This window comes from Staurois parvus, unplaced genomic scaffold (assembly GCF_062004578.1).
Source record: "Staurois parvus isolate SC_StPar_1 unplaced genomic scaffold, SC_StPar_1.0 ptg000562l, whole genome shotgun sequence".
Taxonomy (NCBI): domain Eukaryota; kingdom Metazoa; phylum Chordata; class Amphibia; order Anura; family Ranidae; genus Staurois; species Staurois parvus.
The window spans coordinates 8,333,316-8,347,447 of NW_028318358.1; positions in this window are offsets into that span (position 1 = coordinate 8,333,316).

Consider the following 14,132-nt stretch of genomic DNA (forward strand, 5'->3'; position numbering starts at 1 on the left):
AGAGCTGTGAAAAAGTGGAATAGACTCCCTCAAGAGGTGGTTCTGGCCAGTTTAGTGGATTGCTTTAAAAAAGGCCTGGATTATTTCTTGGATACACAGAATATAACTGGATACTAACATTTATAGGTAATATTGATCCACGGAATATCCGATTGCCTCTGGGGGGATCAGGAAGGAATTTTTTCCCCTGCAGGAGAAAATTGGATCATGCTTCGCTGGGTTTTTTTGCCTTCCTTTGGATCAACTGTGGGTATAAGATTATAACTTTTTTTTTAATGGTTGAACTGGATGGACTTTTGTCTTTTTTCAGCCAGACTAACTATGTAGTTTGCACAAGCTTCAAGTACATCTAGATACAAAAGAGACTGTTATTCTAAGGGTCATGGCTGCACTCTTGAATTTGATCTCTGTATGAGGACTGGATCTATAAAGGCAATTTAAAAGATAAGTTCACCTTTGGAACATGTTACCTGCAGCCATTCCCTCTGCCCCCCTCACTCACAGATAGTACGGGAAAACGATTCCCCATACTATCTGTCAGATTTTAAAACAGTGGACTTCTGTGAATGAATGAACTGCAAGTCCCAACAGCCTTAGCGGCTGTGGGCTTTTGGTTTCCAATGAACTACCACAACACTGTGAAGTGCCATGGTAGTTCATCGTCAATATATCTGTTTGCCCATACAATCCGTACGGAAAGCTGATATTCTGACAGATCTGCAGGAGACCTGCATGGCATCAGCAATCTACTGATCGCTGGTGCAATGCTTTCCAGGTTCCTTTGGACAAAAATAATAAATGCACATTTTTTGACCTGCAAAAAAGTGCATTTATTATTTTCGTCCAAAAGGTGAACTTATCCTTTAAAATAGTCTTTCTAGCTCCTCCTAGACTTTGTGTTTCCCTGCTAAAGGATTCAGCAGAGCTGCTATTTTTATCAGTATGCCTTTGTGCAATTGTGAAAGTATCTAATGAGTATCACTTGTGACCTTTTTACAACAGAACATAGAATTTTATCAACTGCCATTTGTAAACATATGAAAGAACAGAAAAATGCAAAATGATATTGAATCAGTTTTTACTGAGTGGAACTTTTAAACATATTTTACATAATTTGTATTTTTATATACTGCATGTATTATACTGTATATGTGTAGTATGTGCATGAATGTGAGTTAGGGACCTTAGATTGTAAGCTCCTTGAGAGCAGGGACTGATGTGAATGCACAAAATATATGTAAAGTGCTGCATAAATTAACAACACTATATACGTACCTGTAATAAATACATAAAATATGTACGGCAATCAAATTTTCACTTACTGAAGTGAGGTTAATGAAATAGAAAGAGTGCTATCTAATTGTTTTAGGTTATCGCTCATTGTACACTGCTTTTTGGCTTAACAAACTGTGCCTTTCATTTGATAACATAACTTGGAAGAGCAGCTAAAAAGTCGGTCAGGGACCCTCAGATGTCTGAAGATAACTTGAGCACTCCAGGCATGCCAACCTCAGGGCACTTTAATATGTAAATCTCGACTTTGCCTGTGAATGTCAGTGGCAGATCTATCCCGTCACAACCCTGGGCACCAAGGCAAGCAGTTGCAGAAGGCAGAAAAGCAGCAATTGGTCTTCTAGGCAAAAATCGAGATTTGTTTATCACAGTGTCCCAGGTTTCAGAGCTCACGAGGTACAGAAGGAATGGGTCAGTTACTTGAAGGCACCTAGGAGTGCTACAATTCAAGCTAGTGCTTTAGATTACTTTAAAAAGACAAAGCTTCAATTGAAATAATCCTGCATATAGGCAATTGCCAATTATTATATCTAAATGTAGCTCGTACATGTCAAGACCTCTTCTCTAAGCTTGAATGTAGAGGTTACTTTTGTTCCTATGTCTTATTTTTTATTTTTGTTTGTAACATTTGTGTTCTTTCTTCATGTTTTATAAATATTGCAAAATGATTATAATAATAACAAATGCAAAAATTAAAACAATAAAATCTTTGCTTTTATTTTTGGTTCTGATTATCAGCTGAAAACAAAACATAAAGAGAAAAGTGTGTTGTCATACTCCTCTACATTTGTGTTACTATGCCCCCTAGTGGGAATTAGAAGAGGTGCAACAGCTCAGTAGTTCTGTTATTCCAAGTCTTACACACACTACTGTACAGTTTATGGGTCTGTTGTATTTACAAAGAGTTGAATATGTTTATTCACGGCCTTTTCACTGATTAGTCACCAGTTCCCTGTTTATTTATAAACATTTTCCCACATCATTATTCAATCATTGTAATCATTTTTACTGCTGTTCTATGGCAACTGTTTTCTTTTAGTTTTGTCATTTTATGCTTTTTTATGCTACAATAATGCTGTAAAATACATTGTTACTTGTCTGAGTCTTTTTTTTTCTTTTGTGCTTTACTCTGATCTAGTCTAAAAAAAAACAACCATTTTCTATTGTTGTTGCCAACCTAAAAGCAAAGTAGAAAGAGATGATCTACTGGGAAGAGAATGACTCTAAGCCTTATCCAGTTGTATGGTTCCAGTGGGACTACTTTTGGACCTATACGAAATTTTGTTGTTACTTATAACTATACGACCAATCTTCAGAAGAACCCGTGGGGGATTCATGGGAATCCAGGAGAGGTGAAACTATTCCCTCCTATTGTTCCTCCTCTTTATACTTTCCTTGACCTCTATTAACGTCTTAAGCAAGATGATGGAATTCTGTGAAATGTATTTTTCTATCACCATTGTACTATGCCATTTGTGTGCCATCTATCTCATGTATATTATCAACTCTTCTACAATATCATTCTTTAAAAAGTATATAACAGTGCTCACTACACAATCTCTCTCTATTTACCAAGCAATTATATTTATGTAGACAAGTGACATACTAACATCAAATCAGTCATGCTTAAATATATAAGAAATCAAATCCAGAGATCAATATAACAAAAATCAATAAACATGTGCTAGCAATTCAATAAAAACGAATTATTAATGCAGAGTTAAAGGAGAAGTGCTGCTTAAGCCCTGGTTCACATATGTGCGTTCCTGCGGTCCGCGTTTTGCATGAGCACAAGAGCCCATTCATTTGAATGGACTTCCATGCCCCGGGACATGCAGGGAAGAAGTCCCTGCACTTCTTCTGAAAACACAGCCCGCTCTGGAACCTCGGTTCCCAGTACAGTTGCGATTTCCAGTGCAGGCGGCGTGCAGCTGCATGGATTTTTGTGCGGATCCACAGCGGCACCACCCGCACATATGTGAACCTAGCCTTAAGGACTGGTCCCCCACTCCCCGTTACGAATTGACACCTTTGGGAAGCGGGGGGAGGAGCGGGTACCCAAATTTGACAGGTACCTGCTTCCACTTCCACTGTGATCACCTAGGTGATCAGAAGAGGAAGTTGTCCTCCACTCCTCCCTCCCTGTAGTCTTCTGAGACATGTGACAGGTCCCAGAAGACTACAGGACCATTCACAAAGCGCAGCGCTACTTGCGTATGCACAGTGGGCACCCGGCTGTGAAGCTGCAAGCTGTCACAGCTGGGTGCCCACACTGAAGATGCCAGCGCTGCGGGGGGACACCGCAGGATCAAGGGACAGGTAAAGTATCCATTTTTTAAATGTCAGCAGCTACAGTTTTTGTAACTGCTGACTGTTATTTTTTTTTTTTTCACTGGAACTCCTCTTTAAATTAATTCATTATCGTGTGCAAAGCATATGTAAAATGTCCAGTGGTTCAAAATTAATTCATCTTCTTGTGCAAAATAATTGTAAAGTATCCAGTGCTTCAAAAGGGCCAGTAATCTTCATAGGACTGAGACGACTGAGCTCTGCGGTCACTTTTGCAGCAGTTGTTTTCTTATTCTGGGTCACAATCCTGTGCAATGTCCTTTTGTCTCTTTGGACCAATTGACCATGTCAACCGTGCTTATTTCAAATGACGTCTTCCTCGAAACTGTATGTAGCAGTCATAACCTTTGATGCTGTCCTGAGCAACATGGCAAATAAATTGGCTACTTCAGTCACAGAGGCACCAGCTAAGTGGGCACCACAATTATGTCCCTATTTGAAGTACAGTAAGCTCTGACATGACTCTGTATTACTAGCAGCGCACGCAGTGAATGATGAAAGTAAGGCTTCCCACCTGTTAGCTAGGTATCTCATCACAGTGAAAGCAAAAGAATGTCACTTTCACACCTGGAAATCCTGTAGTGTTTCCATTTTTTGTCTAACCCCTGTATGTGTGGATTAACTCAATATAATGTGTACCCCAGGCTGCTATATGTCAGATATAAGTTACCAGCTTGTTGTTTTTATGTAACGCTGAATAAATGTATCTTTTTTATACATTATCTACTCAATGTTTTGCATCATTTAAAGTCTCATGGACATTTGATCTGGTTTATTTACGTACTTGCCAGCTCTGTGTGACAATATTGCAAAGAGAGGTCCCTTACCTTTTGGACTACCTTGGTTGGTGGTCCCTTAATGGCACTGTCCATTCGTTCTCTCTTCCAAATGCCCCCATAGCAAGCCATGTGCTATTGGGGCACCCTTGCAGGCACGCTCCAAGGCCATGCTGTACATCCGCAACACACACAGCGTGGCTCGGCCACACCTCCTTTCCTCCTCACATGATATGACTGACAGCACAGCACTGGATCAATAGAGGACTCAGGTAAGTATTTACAGGGGGAGGAGCTAAGACAGGTAAGGGGTGTTTTCTACCTTGATGCGGGGATAGTGGAGGGCAGTGATTGTTAGTCACCTCTCTCCACACTGTTCCTCCTGAATCACAGGGAAGGGTGCAGGAGCATCTGGGTTTGGCTCTCAGCCAAGTGCTAACCGCCCTATAGCAATTTTACTGCTACAGGGTGTCCCTCCTGTGCAAAATTACATATATATATATATATATATATATATATATATATATATATATATATGCGTGATTTTCCACTTCTGCCATAGGGCACGCGTGTGTGACGTTGGCAATTCGCTTCTGCTGCGAACACTCACAGCAGAAGCAGATCTGTGAGTTCCAGTAAATGGATTTTCACCGGCACCCACCAATCATTGGGCAGGACAAAGAACAGAGTTGTGCCTATGTAAATAAGACAGAGCTCTTTTCCGACATTGAGAGAAGTGAAAGATTGTGTGTCCCTGCAAAGCTGGGAACAGAATCCTTCACTTCTGTTGGTAACAGCGCCACTTATTGTACACCAAGCACATAGCAAGGCACACAGTTAACCCTTTGATCACCCTAGATGTTAACCCCTTCCCAACCAGTGTCATTAGTGCATTGATCAGTGCATATTTTTAGCACTGATCACTGTATTAGTGTCACTGGTTTCCACGAAGTGTCACTTAGTGTAAAAATGTCCACTGCAATAGTCCCGCTATAAGTCGCCACCATTACTAGTATATATATAAAAAAAACTAATTCCTGTATATGTCCCATAGTCTGTAGCTGCTATACCTTTTGCACAAACTAATCAATATACACTTAATGGAAATTATTTCACCAAAAATATGTAGCAGAATACATTTTGTCCTAAATTTATGAAGATTTGATTTTTAAAATGTTTTTATTGGATATGTTTTTATAGTAGAAAATAAAAAATAATGGGTTTTTTTTTTCAAAAATTGTCGGTCTATTTTTGTTTATAATGCAAAAAAGAAAACCGCAGAGCTGATCAAATATCACCAAAAGAAAGCTCTATTTGTGGGGAAAAAAAGGATATACATTTCATTTATGTATAGCGTTGCATGACCGCACAATTGTCAATTAAAATAACGCAGCTCCATATCGTAAAAAATTGCCTGGTCAGGCAGGGGCGGTAAATCTTCTGGAGGGCAAGTGGTTAAGCTGACTCTGGGTCATAGGAGAGCAAAACTTACGGCACTCTTATGACCCACAAAAGAAAAATGGCCAAAAATGAAAATCTTTCGCCATACATCTCTTTCAAGGGTCCTTTCTCATTTATACATTTTTTAAAATTCATTTTCATTTGGGTTGTTACTATCTATGAGTTGTAGCTCATGTTTTTTTAATAGAATATATAGCAATTTTTCAGTGTCGAAGTATCCAAACCCAAAAACAAAAAAGTAATGTACACTGCTCAAAAAAAAATATAGGAACACTTTGAAAACACATCAGATCTCAATGGAGAAAAATATCAAGCTGGATATCTATACTGATATAGACTGGGTAATATAATCGGAATGTAAGGATGCCCCATCGTTTGATGGAAATGAAAATTATCAACCTACAGAGGACTGAATTCACTGAATACAAACCCGAAAATCAAAGTGAAAAAATGATGCAGCAGGCTAGTCTATTTTGCTGAAATTTCATTGCAGCAACTCAAAATAGAACTCAGTAGTTTGTATGGCTCCCACGTGCTTGTTTGCATGCCTGACAACATTGGGGCATGTTCCTAATGAGATGACTGATGGTGTCCTGGGGTATTTCCTCCCAGATCTGGACCAGGGCATCACTGAGCTCCTGGATAGTCTGAGGTGCAACCTGGTGGATTTGTATGGAATGAAACATGATATCCCAGAGGTGTTCTGTTGGATTTAGGTCAGGTGAGCATGGGGGCCATTCAATGGTATCAATTCCTTCATCCTCCAGGAACTGCCTCCATACTGTCGCCACATGAGGCTGGGCATTGTCATGCACTAGGAGGAAACCAGGACCCACTGCACCAGTGTAGGGTCTGACAATGGGTCCATGCGACCCTTTCACGTCTGTCACTTGTGCTCAGGGTGAACCTGCTCTCATCTGTGAAAAGCACAGGGTGCCAGTGGTGGACCTGCCAATTCTGGTGTTCAATGGCAAATGCCAATCGAGCTTTGTGGTGACGGGCGGTGAGCACAGGGCCCACTATAGGATGTCAGGCCCTCAGGCCACCCTCATGAAGTCTGTTTCTGATTGTCTAGTCAGAGACATTCACACCAGTGGCCTGCTGGAGGTCATTTTGTAGGGCTCTGGCAGTGCTCATCCTGTTTCTCCTTGCACAAAGGAGCCGATACTGGTCCCGCTGATGGGTTAAGGACCTTCGACAGCCCTGTCCAGCTCTCCTAGGGTAACTGGAAAGATTTCCTTGCACATTCAGCAGTGGCACAAACAGTGACAGGAGACCTCACCAATGGGACACAGACAACTAAAAAAGATTTTTTGTTACAAATTCTTTATTTATGATCTTTTAGTAGCAGTACATAGTGATACAACTCACAAAGGAGTCTGTGCCCCTGTTAGGGAGATTCAGCTCTCTATTTGTCCTGATAACCATTATCACCGAGAGTGAAAGTAAAAGAAAATCCCAAATTTTAGCTGGTCACCAAAACAGAAATAGAGGGGAATTTTTCCAATAGGGACACTAGTTTTGGTACCTCTCACTTCCTGTTTTGCAATCAAAACAGGAAGTAAAGGGAAATTTCCCTAGGACACAGATGACAGAATCTGATGGGTTATAAACCTACTTTACTCCAAAATCCAAAATGAAAAAAAAGAAAAAGGTTTGCCTTTAGTTCTACTTATACAGTTTTCTGGCATAAGAGGTAGTCAAATGTGGAACTTTATAGTGGGAGTGGGGATTGAAGTGGACACTGGTGCCCCAGCTGCTTGGGGGTATGTTCCATTAAAAACTGGAAGGTGCTGGATGCTTTAAAAGGGCAGATTGTGGGCAGAATTGGAAATCAAGGGGGATGGAAAGGGTATGGGATTGTGACAATGGGCCAGGGAAGGCCATTATATCTGTTCCGAGAAGACGTTAGGTCCATGCCACACCCACAAGGTGTCAGTACCTTGAGAAGGGAGATACTGGGTGTCAGTAATTAAAGAAGTAAGGGTCAATGGGGAAGCAGTTCCAGAGAGAGGGATACAAGGAGGGCTGGATGGGGGTAGCAAGAAAAGGGGGGTAGGGGTTCATAGTTCATGAAGTAAAGTGGACTTAGTGAGGGGGTGTTGTAATATCAGAGTTCCAAAGCGATCTGAAATCTGGGGAGGTGTGTCCAGGCCCTAGACAGAACTAGTCACATCTGACAGGGTTTTTGTGCATTCTTTACTTCACTCAAAACTAGAACTAAAAAAAGGTTTGGATTTTAGCTGAACAGTAAAGAGAACAATACTGTATACCTAAATATATCTAACGCTAGGTCCTCTAACCTAGGTCTTCAAAAACCTATTTGTAAACATTTGCACTTTAAAAAGTGGAACTTCAGTTTAGTTCCGTACTGGCTCTTCACCCCCCCTTCCTTCTCTGGCATCACCATTATAGAGTGTGTGCAGATGTACAAAAGGACTCTGCCTGGCCTTCAGTTCCTAGCAAAGCTCCTTGGCATGTCTGCACAAGTGCATGTGATTTCCTAAGCATGCGCAAAGACTGCAACATTTTTGGAATTCCCTAATCACTGCCTTTGCGCATGTCCAGGTAACCCTGCATGTGTGCAAACACTCTGGGGGAAACCCATGCATGTGCAGATGGTTGGGGGAAACCTGCTCATGTGCAGATGTGCTGCAGGGTTTGCTTGAGACCCAAATGTCATTCTGGCCTAGTCAAGAAATGAGGAGATGCAAATAATAAACCCCAGTTAATAGAAAATAAATAAATAACTAATGTCCAACTGTAAGGCCTAGCTCACACTGGCTTTGAAAGCAGGCGTTTTTATAGCTCCTCAAACGCCTATGCAAATTATACTACGTGCAGCACTCAGTGCTGTTCAGATCATCAAAACATGAAATGTTAGCATTGCGTTGCTTCAAAATTAAAGCCTCATGTCCAGGAGTTTGAAGCCTTTCAACACCTCCCATTCAAGTCTATGGTGACGCACTGGCAGGCGTTTGCGAGACATTTGCAGTACATTTGTGGAGCGTTATAACATTACAGTTTATTTAGTTTGTGTGTGGTTTTAACGCTTGTCAAATTCTTATAACGCGCTTCAAAACTGCACACAGGGCGTTTGGGGAGCGTTTTTAACGCTTGTAACAAGCCAGTCTAAAGCTCATTAATGCCTGTCTAACGCCCACACTAAAGCTCATTAATGCCTGTCTGAAGCCCACACTAAAGCTCATTAATGCCTGTCTGACGCCCACACTAAAGCTCATTAATGCCTGTCTGACGCCCACACTAAAGCTCATTAATGCCTGTCTGACGCCCACACTAAAGCTCATTAATGCCTGTCTGACACCCACACTAAAGCTCATTAATGCCTATCTAACGCCCACACTAAGAGGAGAGAAGGAGAGAAGCGCCTCTAAGTGTAGTATATCTCTTTTTTGAGGTGTAAAGGTAGGAACACTCACATAAATAAGGTAAGTATTAGCATAAAAATGAGCATGGTATGGGGTAATGGTGGTAATTATGGCTGTATGAGGAAGATGAGCGTGGGGTAGGAAGGTCCGTGTAGCACTGAGGGGAAGGCTTCCAAATAGACTGTAGCATACTCTGTAGGACGAGAGAAAGAGAGAAGCGCCTCTAAGTGCAGTATATCACTTTATTCAGGTGTAAAGGTAGGAACACTCACATAAATAAGGTAAGTATTAGCATAAAAACCATGGTTGGTGTAACCATCAGTAAGGTGGGTATCCAGGGTGAAGAGCTGTCATCTGTGTGGGGTATGGAGAAGTCAGCATGCTGCTGGAGCAGCGTGGTGGCTGGAGGGGAACAGCTGTGAGTCCGGCGTGCACGTCCTCCCTCAGAGCCGGGTGGAATGCACTCTGGAACGCAGCGGCGGCATGGCCGTGATGACGGGATAGCTTGTCTGCTTGACAAAGGAGTGCACATCTGCCTTTCCCGGCCAGCGCATGCTCCAAAACGCGTCGCAGTGCACCTTGGGTATCTGACATCATCACAGCCACACCGCCGCTGTGTTCCAGTGTGCGTTCCACCCAGCTCTGAGGGAGGACGTGCACGTCGGCCTCACAGCTGTTCCCCTCCAGCCACCACACTGCTCCAGCGGCATGCTGACTTCTCCATACCTCACACAGATGACAGCTCTTCACCCTGGATACCCACCTTACTGATGGTTACACCAACCATGGTTTTTATGCTAATACTTACCTTATTTATGTGAGTGTTCCTACCTTTACACCTGAATAAAGTGATATACTGCACTTAGAGGCGCTTCTCTCTCTCTCATCCTACAAAGTATGCTACAGTCTATTTGGAAGCCTTCCCCTCAGTGCTACACGGACCCCCCTACCCCACGCTCATCTTCCTCATGCAGCCATAACTACCACCATTACCCCATACCAGGATTACCCAGGACTTTTAGCAGTGCTTGCGCTGATCACCCCCCCTCATTTCTTCTAACGCCCATACTAAAGCTCATTAATGCCTGTCTACACCTATACTAAAGCTCATTAATGCCTGTCTAATGCCCATACTAAAGCTCATTAATGCCTGTCTAATGCCCATACTAAAGCTCATTAATGCCTGTCTAATGCCCATACTAAAGCTCATTAATGCCTGTCTAATGCCCATACTAAAGCTCATTAATGCCTGTCTATTGCCTATACTAAAGCTATAGGAGTTTTTGGTAAGAGATAGAAATGTAGTCAAAAGTGAACAAGCCCTTGTCAGGGCAGGGCTGTGGAACGGACAGGTAGGCCTAGTGGCAGGGTAACGCACTGGCTGACGACAACCACCACCAACAGACCAAAGTCCCTCAGGGCGTGGAGTCTAAGTCCCAGGCTGCCCTTCACCAGGACCCCTGATGGTGGGGATGGACTTGATGCAGCCAGGAACCAGGTCACAGCCCCCGAGACACCCCGGCTGCGGTAATGGCCACCGCCAATGGCGTGTAGCTGGTGAGAATGACAATAGCGTAGTCAGGCAGGCCGGGTCAACAACAACGGGACAAAACAGTACAGAACAGTAGACAGAGAATCACAGGTCACGGGCCGGGTTCAGCAACGGAAGGTCAGATCGAAGGAAACCACAGAGAATGGTCTTAGTCACAAGCCGAGTCAGATACCAGAAGAGTCACGAGCGTATACACAGAGCTGTAGCAAGACCAAGACACAAGTGCAAAGAGCATGTACGGATCACAGGCTTATATGTACTCAGCCACACCCCTCTGGGGGATGGACCTCAGAGGCCTGAAGGCATAAAAGATTCCCACCATGCTCAGCAGAAATCCAAGATGGATGCCAGCACATGGAGTAACATAACCTCTGGGAAAAGGTAGGACCTTGACAGCCCTAAGGGATACTTTAAAGCGGAGCTCCAGCCAAAAGGGGAAATTACGCTTTAAGGCTTCATCCCCCACTCTCCATTAAGGATCAGCACCTTTGGGGAGCGGGAACCCGATTTTGACAGGCACTCGCTTCCACTTCCGCTGCGATCGATCTACTCCCGACTATTCCCCTGCAGTCTTCTGGGACACATGACAGGTCCCAGAGGACTGTGGGATCATTTAGAAATGCGCTGCGACACTCGCGCATGCGGAGCGGGCGTCCGGCTGTGAAGCCGCAAGCTGTCACAGCTTGGTGCCCACATTTAAGATGCCGGTGCTGGGGACACAGGATGGCCGGTGAAACGGGCTGCAGGGAGGACACCGTGGGATTGAGAAACAGGTAAGTGGCTGTTTTCTAAAAGTCAGCAGCTACAGTTTTTTTAGCTGCTTTTATTTTTTTCACCAGAGACTGGAGCTCCGCTTTAAGGTGAAGATCCGCTTTCAAAGTAAATGAACCCTAATGCAGTCTGTGCCATGTGTGTCTGCTGCATCTTGCAAACTTTTCCAATTATTCATTCCACACAGAGCTGTAACCTCCAAACCTCCAGTGCTGGAACATGTAGTTCCTCTGGGAGCAGAACCTCTGCGAGTTCCTCGTCTGATATCCCCACCATTCACAAAATATTTTGCATTCTTTTCAATAAATACAAGGTGATCTGTGATTGGAGAAGGTGCAGATAAATGTCAAGTTCTCCCTCCTCCTATCATAGAGTGTTTTGAATATATTGAAAAGAATGTGAGACATTTTGTGGATGGGAAAACATGAAGTGAGCGACCTGCAGTGATCTCAGTACTCATGTGGGTCTATAGATTTCAGCACTGGAAGTTCAGTGCCTAATGTACAATAGCTCTAAAGGCAAAACTTTTACATTCTGATTTTGGATAAAGTATGGGAGGGTTATAACCCCTGTCAGGGTTGTTTTTGTCATCTGTGTCCATTGTGGAGATTTCCCTTCACTTCCTGTACCATAGCCCAAACAGGAAGTGGGAAGGTATCTGTCCAAAGTGAGGGAATCCCTGTGTGTTGCCAGAACTAGTGTACCAATTGGAAATTTCCTCTTTAATACTGTTCTGGTGCCAACCCAAAATGTGGGATTTTCTTTTACTTTTGATAACAGCATACAGCACAAATAGAGAGCATGAATCTCCCTAGACAGCAATAAAAACTGACAGAGGTTCTAATCTTTCTCCACTCTGTCTCAACCAACATTGGGCATTTTTAACCCTTGTGCTGCTAGCATTAGTAAATAGATAGGAAAGTATATGATTTTTACTTGTTTTAAACTTTTTTTTTTTTTTTACATTTATTCAGTTACTTCTTGGTTTCCATGCCTAGGCAAATGATGTCACACACATGAGCCTTCAGGAGGGGAGGGTTCTCAGCTCAGCCAATGCCTGAGTTAAGAGCAGATGGATTCCAGGAAGTAGATGCTACATGAATCATCTGCCATTATTCAAGATGGCCACTTTCAGAAATATTACGGGGTGTTTTTCAAAAGTTATTCTCAGCAAAATAAAGCATGGAGACAAGGATGAATGGGTGACTTTGCGATGAAAAATAACAATGAATTAAATAGCATTTTCAGTTTGTGGTACCCCAATGCAGTCCACTTCCATTTTAAGCCCTATGTGGGGTAAACATTTATGTGCTGCCCTATAGCAGAAATACTACTACAGGATGGTACGGGAGCGCAAAATCATGTGTATATTCGCGGCCTCCGCTGTCAGTCACTGGGTCCCGGCCCGTGATTCCCTGCTGGCCCCCGGCGATCTCCGAGTATTACCGATGGGGAAGAGACCTGTATGTAAACAATACAGATCTCTTCCCTGTCAGCTCCTGCACACTGCTTTGAAGAGCAGAGCCATACAAAGCAGTGTGCTTACACTGTAAAGCACACATAGCCCACACAGTAAAACACTCCCAGCACACAATTAACCCTTTGATCATCCCAGATGTTAACCTCTTCCTGCCCAGTGTCAGTAGTACAGTGTCAGCGCTTTTTATTAGCACTGATCACTGTATTGGTGTCACTGGGGATGTCAGTGACACCAAGTCAGTTCCCCCCAGTGTCAGAATGCCCGCCTCAGTCCCGCTATAAGTCACTCACCGCCGCCATTACTAGTTGAAAAACAAAATTCCAGTATATATGCCATCATTTGTAAATGCTATAACTTTCATGCAAACCAATTAGATTACACATATAGGGATTTTTTTTAGCAAAGACATGTATCATAATACAGCACAGTGGCTAAATGGTTAGCACTTCCACCTGGCAGTACTAGGGTTGCTGGTTCAAATCCCAGCCATGGCACCTCTGGCCTGGCGTTTGCATGTTCTCCCTGTGTCTGTGTGGGTTTCCTCCCGGTACTCCGGTTTCCTCCGACACTCCAAAGCCATGCTGGTAGGTTCATTGGATCCTGTCTAAATTGGCCCTAGTATGTGTATGTATGAATGTGAGTTAGGGACCTTGGATTGTACACCCCTTGAGGGTTAGGTACTGATGTGAATGTAAAATATATATATGTAAAGCACTGTGTAAATTGACAGCACTATATAAGTACCTGAAATAAATAAATAATAATACATTCTGGCCTAAACTTATGACGAAATTTGATTTTTAAATTTTTTAATAACAAAACGTAAAAAATATAGGGTTTTTTTTCAAAATTTTTGGTCTTTTTTTGTTTATAGCGCAAAAAGTAAAAAATGCACAGGTGATCAAACATCACCGAAAGAAAGCTCTATTGGTGGGGAAAAAAAGGAACGTAAACTTCATTTAAGTGCAGTGTTGCATGACCGCGCAATTGTCAGTTAAATTACCGCAGAGCTGTATCGCAAAAAATTGCCTGGTCAGGAAGGGAGGTAAATCCTCTGGAGG